Below are 11,296 nucleotides of genomic sequence, written 5' to 3' on the forward strand. Positions count from 1 at the left end.
ACCTGTTTTTTATCTCCCACAATTCTCCAAAAGCCTCAAGAAAATCTTGAATAGCATCTATCCATTCATTTTCTACCGCTTGTCCTTTTCAGTGTCGCGGGTGGCTGGAGCCAGTCCCAGCTGCAGCGGGCAAGGGTGGGGTACACCCTGGACAGGTAGCCAGTCTGTTGCAGAGTTAACACAGATAAACATACAACCATTCACACCGAGGGGAAATTTAGGGTGATCAATTAACTAAATTGCCCCGAGGTGTGATTGGATCTTGAATAGCAGATTAGATAAACTCAGAGACAAATGCAACTTACTCTCAGATAGTAAATATGGATTTAGAGCAAACAGGTCAACATCACTACCTCCAACTGAACTTATTGAGGAAAACACAAATTCCGTAGATAATCAAAATAACTCACGACTGAGTTATTTCATTGATTTGAAAAAAAAAAAAACAGTTTATACTATAAATCATTAATCAATAAACTGGAGAAATTTAAAATCAGAGAAGTTGTATTGAGCTGGTTAAGAAGCTATTTTGTGGAGACAGGGTTGCAGTGTTGGGACCCAAACTGTTTATTCTGTGCATCAAGAACATCTGTACAGTTTCTTATATGGTGAAATTTACTTTATTTGCCAATGACACGAGTATTTTAGGAACCGATGAGGATGTTCGGTAACTTTTTGAATGAATCTCCTCAGAGTTGCAAAAATTTAATTATGGTTTGATCAAAATAAGTTATCATTAAATCAATGTACAACAAAAATGATGATTTTTGGAAAACGTAGAATAGATAATCAGGTGTAGTTATAGAAGGGTAAATCAAAATAATGCGATTCACCCCAAGAGTTTTGATTGATGACAAAATTTGCTGGAAACCTCACATAAATCTTATTCAAAATGACATATCCAGAAGTGTCTCAGTCCTGGCCAAAGCCCACAAATCTCTCTATATTCTGGACTAGGGCTCTGCAACCTGCGGCTCTTCAGCCCCTCTGTAGCTCCATGAAGCTTTCACATAAAATGTTCACTATTCTGAACTGTAGTTAAAACGTCATGAATGCATCATGAGATATAGTTTTTGTTTGTGCATCAAAACCAAGTACGAAACTTCACGAGCTGCATTCGCCTCATTTTAATGGTTAAATGTTCTTTATGGCCCCTGTTGAGGACAGAGTTTTCCTCCCTCTGGTGCCGGGCCGGGCTCCCCTCCGATTGCTCCTCGAACCTTACAGATTCTTTTCTTGGATCCAAATAGAGTGCAGAAATAAAGAGTCCCAAAGCAGATTTCCAACGCTGATCACAATTTATTTGTGCGAAGCCTCTCGACAGAATTCTGGTGCTGTGTGTTCCTAGTCTGTCTTCGAGCAGCCGTCACTGACAGAGTCAGAGCAAAAATGCGAAGTCTAATCTAATGCGTGTGTATTCTACTGGCTCACACATCACTGCAGCTGGTTTGGTCTGGTTGGACCTCTGCTTCTCGTGCACTGATGTGGATATGGTGTTCTAACACAGCTGCTCCGTGCCTGATAAGGAGTTATCTTCCTGCACAGAGACACTCAGAAGTCTTGCATAAATATTTGCGCATCTGATTAGACAAGCAAGGTCATGTGAGTTCACAAGCTGATTACAGCTTATCAAAAGCTACACAAGCAGTTGTACAAGCAAGGCTGTATGCATTCATATTATTGTACTTTTCCACTAGAGTATTATACTCGAATAAATTGTAAGTATTCCCACAAATCAGCCTGTTGGCCTAAAACAGATTTTCGACCAACCAAAATTAATATTCCTGCAAAACATACATTTCTGCATGGTCTGCAGTCATGTCTCTAAGTATATGAATAAATAAATAAATAAATAAATAAATAAATAAATAAATAAATAAATAAATAAAGCCATGTTCAGACATGCAACAGTTTAAAACAAAATAGTATAATAAGTGTTGATACTCAATCTCCTTGGTGGATCACTCAACAAAACTCGGTGGACCGCTCGGTTAGCGGCCCAGAGAGCAGCTTTCATGGAGCGATGAAACCTCTCACAGAGGCCGTTGGCCTGGAGGTGGTACGCGGTGGTACGATGGAGCTTGACTCCTAAACTCTCTGCCATGGCATTCCAGAGGTCGGACCTGAACTGTGAACCCCCAGAACTGTGAGTCCCCAGGACTCCCTTGAAAAAGAGGTTTTTAATCTCAACTGGACTTTCCTGGCTAAATAAAGGTTAAATAAATAAAAAAAAATCAGATAACCGCGGTCAGAGGAAAGGTTGGCTGGAGTGCCAGAGTGGGCCACCCACGTCCGGATAAAGGCCGGGCGATGTCAGCTGCAGATGGAGACGTGGGGGGACGGCCTCGGGCCAGCGTATCACTGTGTCCACCATGGTGAGGAGGTGCGTGAAACCGTGCGACTGGAGCAGGGGACCCACCAAGTCCACGTTAACATGATTAAAACGTCTTTCAGGAACAGAGAAACGCTCCAGGGGAGTCTTTGTGTTTCGGTGCACTTTAGCACACTGGCAGGCTACGTTTGGTTTTGCTCACTCCTGTTTCACAGTCCTGCCAGCTGTGACACTTAGTTTGGATGAGGATGAGCTGAAGTTGTGGATGATGTGAATTGTGTAATTGCACGAAAGAGGGAAATACTGGTCACAATCATAGAGGAGCCATCATGATTTTGTAGTCATTAGTCATGTGGTGAATGATAAATGGACGACACTTACGCTGCTTGAGCAGAGCCTAAAGCGCTTCACACCGAAAATCACATTCACCCATTCACACACACACATTCACACACTGATCAATTAAACAGCATAACAGAAAAGGATAATATAATGATATTCAATGAACAACCAAAGGGTTTAAAAAAATGCACGTACAAGTCCAAGAAATAGAGAATTTCTGAAATACAGAGCTAAGGAGGCAGACAATAAATTTAAGAAATATCAAAAATAGGTGAACTAACATTAATATAATGACACCATGTAAGAATGACTCTTATGATAACATACTTTAAAATAATAAAAAAAAATTTTGAGGGTATATGAAATATATTAAACAGTATTATTAGAAATGCTCCAAGTAAGGACAGTTTACCAAATGATTTTTTTGATAAAGATATAAAGATCAATAACATGGACCTGTAGGAGAGCAAATTCAAAGAGTTTTCTGTTCATGTGGGACCAAACTAAGCAGATAGAACTGAATATGCGTTCGACATGTTCCCTGCCTTTCTTGTGTGTCCCTCTGTCTCTCACACTTCATTCAGCTGTTCCCACCGTATCGTCCACATTAACATGTGTAACGTGTTTTTCCAAGCTGTCCTTAACGGCATCATGAGGTGTGGATCACCGAGGAGAGACTGCTGCTGAAAATGTTCCTCAATCCACCCAGAGCCAGCAACAGGCAAAAAACTTCACATGGTTTTTTCAAGCACTTTGATAAAGTTGAGTCAAGATGAGCAATCGAGGGGTTAATACATGCATATATATATTTTGACATTTTTGTTTGTTTATTATTTTTTTATTTTCAGATATTATTGTCTCTTTCATTATTTGCGTTCTTTAAAGCTGCAGGCACAGCTCATGTCATTTTTATATATCTTCATTCATCTTTATGTACTGTATGTTCAAAGTAAATGAAAAAATTAAATCAAATAAATATGAAACAACTGTATATTTAGAGAAGTCTTTATTACATCAAACTGATGTTATATCCTTAATCATGATATCCTTTTGCGTCACCTCTCTTTTCTTTTTTTTTTGTTTTCGTTTTTATCAAACATGTCATGAGCGTCACTAAAGTTTTGAACAACTATCAAAGCATGTTCTTTCTCAGGCTATTTCTCAGGTTATTTCTGTTATTTCATGAATTAATTATGTATTTGTGGCATCAACAGAATAAAAAAAAAAACGTTTTTTACAGTTTAAAAACCTTTTAACAACCTTTTATTGTCTTTTTTTAACTCTTAAATTAAATTTATTTGAAACAGTTCAAAGATGTTTGTTGTCCACCCTGTTATAGTAATTATTTTTTTCATATTAGACACTTCTTTGTGTTCTGTTAATAGAGGCTGACATGCCAGCCTGAGAGAAGCACATATTCTGGGTCACCTGACATCAAATGTTACTGAAATTTTTCTCCTTTTCTACTGGAATGCTTCTACATTTCCACATACACACTGAAAATTAAAATTTCTGGCTCTGCCTCTCCTCATGTAGAGTAAACAACAAGAACACGTGATTTCTGGGAAACTCCCTCCTCCTCTGAGTACCTCAGAGCTGAAAACTTTGTTTTGGTCAGATCTGAGAGAAGGACTGAGAGGAACCCAGAGCAGCTTCTTCTCTCCTCAAGTTAGATGTGAAGAGAGTTCAGGTGAGAATCTGTCAGCTCTTTTAAACCAATTTTGAACTCCGTTCTTTGCTTTTTTTTTTTTTTTTTTTTTTTTTTTTGCTTTGACCGAATTCTTTTTAAGCAAATTAATTATTCATACTTTCACTTTCAGTTTCTGTTGGGAGAGGAGGATGAGGGGGTTGTCGTTGCGTTTTGTCGTTTTTATTGAGAGAATTGGTTTAAAGATTTATATTGTAATTGATCGTTATTGATATTGTTGTTGTATGATTATGATCATTATTATTATTATTATATTGTGTTGTTTTACATATATACATATATATATAAATATATATATATATATATATATATATATATATATATATATATGTATATATATATATATATATTATTGCCTTTATAATTAATCTTGCTATTATTATAATTTAAATATTGCTATTATAATCAATATTGCCACTGTCATATTATATTATATTATATTATATTATATTATATTATATTATATTATATTATATTTAGGGATGTCAAATGATTAGACATTTTTATCAGATTAATCACAACTTAAAAATTAATTCATCATAATTAATCACAAATAATCGCAGTTTCCAACTATGTCTGAAATATACCCTTTTTTTACTGTATTGCATTAACAAAAAAACGACAGGACATGATTGTACAAATTGAACACACGGTGTGTTTATTTAAGGCTCAAAGTAAAATAAATATATTCAACAACAAATGTAGTCTGACAACAAAAGTAAAACAAATAAAAAACACACTTTTTTCTTCCGCAATTAGACAGGCCCATCTTCGCCAGTGTTTCTTTTTGTGTGGAAAACTGAAATCTGCTTGAACATTTTTTTAATCAAACAAGTAGAACATGTTCTTTCACTTTTTCTTTTTTCCAATTGCTGGGGCAAACTAACCTCACATTTTCTGAAAGCAAAGCTGACTTTTTCTTTAGCACATCACCTCTCAAGTCATCCACTCTCTTTCAGAATCTTTTCGCCAGTTGCTCAGGAAAACTAATTTGTTCACATTTTCTGAACGTAAAGCCGACCTCTTCTTGTTCACAATGTGACCTGCAACTGAGAAGAGTCTTTCGCTGGGAACTGTGGAAGCTGGAGTGGATAGATACTTGCGAGCAAGTGGGGCCAGCTTGTCATGGGTACCCGAATGAGACGCCCGCCACTTCAAGGGGCAGTCCTCCAATCCGATGGTAGGCTCTGCTCTGCATCTGGGCATGTCTCTGTCCGGTTGTACCTCTTCTTCTGATGATTCTGAATCTGAGCCCACCTGCAGAAGGTTGAATTTCTTTTTGGGTGGCCCATCATCAGATGTTTGTGGAGACCTTTTGGGTGATTCTTCACGCAGCATCCGCCCCAGTGTGGTCCACACCTCTTCTCTGTCGGTCTTGGGCAGGCTCTTCAAGTCTTTGAAACGTGGATCAAGCGCTGTCGCAATCTTGAGCCAGGCATTGTTGATGTTTTCTTGGCGTGAGCCTCAGTCTTCCTTGAACTTGTTCTTGAATCGCACCACATATGCAGGGTCCTCATCAGAGACTTCCATCTTTCGGTGCAAGTGGCAGAGAGCAGGTCGTACAATAGAGCAGGAGACATCGGCCTCCCCACCCAGGAGCTCAGTCACATACCTGTAAAGGAATAACACAGGGAAAGAGAGAGAGACAGATGGAGAGAGAGAATTATAGAGAGGAAGACACACACACACACACACACACACACACACACACACACACACAGCAAGGGAGAGAGAGGAGGAGTGAGAGAGAGAGATATTATTAGAACAGGAGTAAGCAATCCACTTCTAAAGGTAGATTAACGTTTTACTTAATTCTGTTTATTTTAGCCTACAATCAACAGACAATAATATAATGGCTGGTTTACCTGCAGGGCTCGAGGAGTAACTCCAGCCTTTGGAGTTTATCCCATTTTGCTGGCGTTGGCAACACAAGCTCATGCTCCTGCTGATCCAGGGTCAGTGTGACAGCCGCTTTATTCCTTGACAAACGCTTCACCATTTCCAGCGTTGAGTTCCACCGTGTTGGAACGTCCCGGATCAGTGGTTCTTCCTTCTGTCCCAGTGTCACTTGCTGTGCTTTCACCTCTGCTGCATTTGCTGGGCTGTGTTTGAAATGACCCACGATTTTGCGTGCCTTGGCTAACACATTTACAAAGCCGCTGTCAGCGAGGCTCACTGTGACACTTCTCTGCAACATATGAGCAACACAGGCCACGTGCTCAAAGTGTGTCAGCCGAATGGCAGCTGTCATGTTGCGTGCACTGTCAGTCCCGATGGTTGTAGTTTTCCATTCAATATCCCACTCACGTGCAACAGTTAGGAACTGCTCTTTACATGCCTCTGCAAAGTGGCGCTCTTCTGTTTTCACTGTGGTGAGAGCAAAGGATTTCATTTCCCATGCGTCAGTGATGTGATGTGCAGTTACCATTACAGAGGTAGTTGTTGTTACTCACTGACGTCCAGTGGTCTCCTGTCATGGCGACACATTTGGCTTGAGCCAAAACCTCTTTCCTTTTCTCCTTCTCAGTGCTATAGAGCTCATGGATTTCTGTCATGACCGTGGCTCTTGACGGCGGCTTGTAGGACGTGTCCTGGGACGCCACTTTCAGAAACCCTCGTCCTCGACTATGCAAATGGGTCGACAGTCTTTTGCAATCCATTTGTCAATGGTGTTAGTCAGTTGATCTGAGGTAGCCTTACTTCCTGCCCTGCATTCATGCAGTGTGCTCTGGCACAATCCACTTGTTGAACTGGAAGCTCCAACAAACGCATGCTTAGCGTTAGCATGGTACTTCAAGCTTGAACAGCTTCGGTGGAACTGAAACTCCTTCTTGCGTATCGTGCAAACCACTTTTTGTTTGTTGACTGTTCCATCTTTGTTCTTTTTGGAATCAAAACCATCCGTGGGGCCAGCCGGCTTATCTCCCTCCATCTTGCCTTCTTCTTCTGTTTTTATTGCCTCCAGTCAGAGGTGAGGCTTCTTCTTTGATGTTTAAAGGGGTACAGCGCAGTTTCAAATATTAAATTTTCAATTATTCACACCCACACACGTTTTCACCTTTGCCTGATGGGCAGCAAGAGCTATTTTTGCAAGGTCGCAGTCGCTCCTATTTTCCTGTGCAGGGCACTGAAGGAACAGCAATATGAGTGATTCGGGTACGAATCGCTCTGAGCATGACGTAATGCGCGCTCCCGCTGGCCTGGTAATCCTTAAGTTTCGATTTGTCTGCCATTACTCCGTAGACGCTTAGCAGCAACAACTGAGCAGTACTGAGGAAGGAGCTTCCAGAAAGTAAGAAAAGACCGACTTCCAGCACTGCCACAACTCCAGCACAGACCCCACCAGGCAGAAGAAACTTACATTTTACTCGAGCGCTGCTAAAAGAGCGAGGAAGGAGTTCCCGTCTTCTGTGCACGTACACGGGCACAAGCCACAGACACGAGCTTTTCACTAAGCTACAGTTACGCCTAAGGCCTGCAGGGGTCGGTGTTTCGCATAAAACGAGCAAACTGCGCTGTGCTCCTTTGATTGCAGCTTACATCCCATGTGGGTGCACTACCACCATCCGCTGGTAGAGGTGAGGCTTGTCACGATGTGCATGTGTTAGACTGCATTAAAAATTTTAATGCAATTGATTACATAAATTAATTAATGCCGTTAACACGTTATTTTTGACAGCCCTAATTACCTCCGCCAGGAGGTTATGTAATCATGTGGGTTTGTTGGTTGGTTGGTTGGTTGGTTTGTTGGTTGGTTTGTTAGCAAGATCCTGGAAAAAGTAATTGACGGATTGCAATGAAACTTTGTGGAAAGGTGGGTCTTGGGCTAACTTAGAATTGATGACATTTTGGTGAAGATCCAAATCACTGTCTGGATCTGGGATTTTTTTTAAGGATTCTTTATCATTGAGAGATAGGGAGTCTTTCACATAGTTGGACAGGCCCGCCAACAGGGGGAGACAAACGCCTGGTTCACACAGGACGCACCGCTTCAGACGCGAAAGTGGAAGCGCTGTGCACCGACTGTCAGATCGGTGCCTCTGTTAACCTATCTGACGGAGGTGCGGGGGACCGCCGCATGGACCGCGGCCGCTCCGCTCCTCTCTATTTTCTCCGCGAGCTGCGCGCTGTGCACCGCCAGTTCTGAAGCTGGACAGAGCAGATCGCACCACACAGGAAGTCGGGAACGGAAAATACGACAGAATCTGGTCCATTTTCAAATTAAAAACAAGTAAAATAACATAAATTGTTGCTTTTCGGTTTTCCTTTTCACATAAACACACACACACACACACACACACACACACACACACACACGCACACACAGGGAGAGAGGGCGACAGACAGAGGCACCGCACGCCGCAGCGCTCTGCTCTGATCACACAATGTGGTTTCATTATATATGGTGTTCTATGCTTTTTGGTCACTGATTTGAGCTGTGGCGGAGGTATGCTCTCTCTGAGTGCCATTCTAGTTATATTATATTATATGATATGATATTATATTATATTTTGATTGATATTGATTTTCAACATAATAAATACCATAAACAGGACAGCCTCAGACAAAACTTCTGTCTCATTTAAAATATCTCCATATCTACAAACCCTGACATTATTTGACTTTGGCAAGTGTTGTTGCTCGTTTATTGCACGTGTTGTTCTGGCCATGGCGTCCAGCATCAGTGTCTCTCATCCACAATGTTGAGCATCATCTTCCCTTTGGCCAAGTTTAGCATCCACTGAAGTCAGCTACCCAGCTGCAAAATAATAGGGCTGTGAATCTTTGGGAATCCCACGATTCGATTCAGAATCGATTCTTGGGGTAACAATTCGATTTTTTTTCCCGATTCTTTCAAATCCAAACGATTCAGTTCAAAAACGATTATTTTCTGATTCAAAACAATTTTCAGGATCTACTCTAGTCTGCTGGCATGTCAGTAGAGTACATTTACAAATATGTTATAATTGTCATGATTTTATCAATCTATTTTATTAATGTAAACACACAGAGGTAAATACAAGACAACATGTCTGATTTATTTATGCTTGCAATGCACACATTTGTTGAACTTGTACAAACAATATCTTTCAGGCTGACAACCTTCTTGAACTTTTCACAGTTATCAGAACACTATATTAAAGTAATAAAACTGTTGTAAAATAAATGAAATCGGTAGGCTTAGGCTAGCTGCCAGAACATGCCACCACTCAAATTGTGGGGCAGTTTTTCAAAGTGGTGAAGCGTGCGCTGATCAGCTGCTGATCGCGTTGGCGCTGTCTTTGCTGGATTACAACTCTGGGTGATGGCTTTCCAGGTGGGAATGGGGATTTGAAGTACTCCCGAAATACTTTACTTCACCATTGCAATCTCTGCAAATCGCGTTACTCATATCAAGCCCTTTCCTCCCCGGGCCGGGTTGACAGTAAAATTCAAAGTGTTTCCAAATGGGTGCTTTCAAAGTCCGCGGAGGCGGTTGGATTTCTTTTTCCTCATCCTCCATAGCGCGACAACTTTAGACGACACTACAAACCCCTCTGTAGTCTACTTAACTTGCATGACCTGCACATAGCCCATGCCGCATCCTTGTTTTGCATGCACTATGGTGGCTGAGAAGGCACATCCGCACCCACAAAAAAAAATCGACTATTTGAAAATGAGAATCGATTCTGAATCTTCCCAAGTTAGGAACACGATTCGAGCTTGAATCGATTTTTTCCTGCACCCCTACAAAATAATAATAATAATTTAAAAAAAAACAACCTTAAATAGAGAAAATAAAACATCTCAAAGCTCAAAATGGCTCAGAATGACTAATGGCATGATTTGATGTGAGATTTTGGATGAGTAAACAGGGCCGGCTCGAGGCATAGGCGAACTTGGCTGCTGCCCAGGGCACCGTGGCCGTACAAAGGGCGCCCCAACACTCCGTGTGAGCACCGCTCTGATGGTACGTGTGCGCACTGCCTGGCATCGCTGGGCATCCCCCCCCCCCCCCCCCCCCCCCCCCCCCTTCCCCGGGCTGAGTTCAGAGAAGAAACACAGGACGTCAACCTCTATGTGATATCCGTGTGTGTGTGTGTCTGTGTGTGTGTGTGTGTGTGTGTGTGTGTGTGCGTGTGTAGGTGTGTGTTCTGCCATGGATCAGTGTGAGAACAGAGAGGAGGGAGTCCCTAAAAGGGCTCGCTATGGGGAACATGAGAACCAGACCAAAGCTCAGAGGTGAGACCTCCATCTTTAACTGTCCACCACTCTTCACATCAATTCACTTAGAGAGAGAGAGAGAGAGAGAGAGAGAGAGATGCCTTTGTGTCTTTGTTTCAGTTCACATAATGAAGTTGAACCCAGTTATGTGTCCCTGAAGAGTGACTGGTCCAAGGATGACGTAATGAATTTCAGATCACAGTGAGTTTTATTTCCTGTTTCTTCTGCATTTCATGTCTTTCATCAGAAAATGATTCAGACACATGTCATTGAAACCAAATTTCTATTTGCTCAATAGTTTTCACTCAGAGAATCATCAGGGTCTTCTTCCCATTTTTCCACTCAGTCTGTTCCTGATGTTGTGTTTGTTTTCAGCTCTGACTCTGAGTTTCCATCCCTGAGGAGTAACCAGTCTATCAGTGAACCCCTTTTATCTAAACCTGGAGCAGGAAGTGCTGATGAGGGGTGAGAATCAGTGTTTGTGTCAAGATTCATCATCATAACAGCAGCTTGAACAAAGTCAACATGTTTCTGCAGCGTCAGCCAGCAGAGCTCCCAGGTTCTCCGTGGAGGCTCCGCCCCTCAGCATCAAACACATCTGGACTCCATCTTTATGGTGAGAACAAGTCTCCATTCAACACTTTACTGTCACATCAGTGAGACAGAAGAAGTTGTTGTGACTTGTCGTGGAATTTTATTTTAAAAAGTAT

At 41.5% G+C, this 11,296-nt stretch overlaps 1 protein-coding gene and 2 long non-coding RNA genes across 4 annotated transcripts in view; all 3 read left to right on the forward strand.

Moving 5' to 3' along the window:
- The window catches only part of LOC115401620 (NACHT, LRR and PYD domains-containing protein 3-like), a 257,799-nt gene that overhangs the window by 94,302 nt on the left and 152,201 nt on the right, over nucleotides 1-11,296 (forward strand). The gene's annotated exons all lie outside the window — the stretch shown is intronic.
- Nucleotides 2,260-11,296, forward strand: part of LOC115401636 (uncharacterized) — a 35,116-nt gene continuing 26,079 nt past the window's right edge. The window contains exons 1-2 of the long non-coding RNA XR_003932979.1: nucleotides 2,260-2,383; nucleotides 3,309-3,330. This is a non-coding gene — a long non-coding RNA (uncharacterized LOC115401636). The remainder of the gene's footprint in view (nucleotides 2,384-3,308; nucleotides 3,331-11,296) is intronic.
- On the forward strand, nucleotides 4,343-11,260 carry LOC115401626 (uncharacterized). Of its 2 annotated transcripts, XR_003932969.1 has the most exons (6): nucleotides 4,343-4,364; nucleotides 10,219-10,332; nucleotides 10,508-10,604; nucleotides 10,707-10,787; nucleotides 10,962-11,051; nucleotides 11,124-11,260. It is a non-coding gene; the product is annotated as an uncharacterized LOC115401626 (long non-coding RNA). The 2 variants fall into 2 exon arrangements; XR_003932968.1 differs by lacking the exon at nucleotides 4,343-4,364 and having other exon boundaries at nucleotides 8,706-10,332.

This window comes from Salarias fasciatus, chromosome 15, assembly GCF_902148845.1.
Source record: "Salarias fasciatus chromosome 15, fSalaFa1.1, whole genome shotgun sequence".
Classification (NCBI taxonomy): domain Eukaryota; kingdom Metazoa; phylum Chordata; class Actinopteri; order Blenniiformes; family Blenniidae; genus Salarias; species Salarias fasciatus.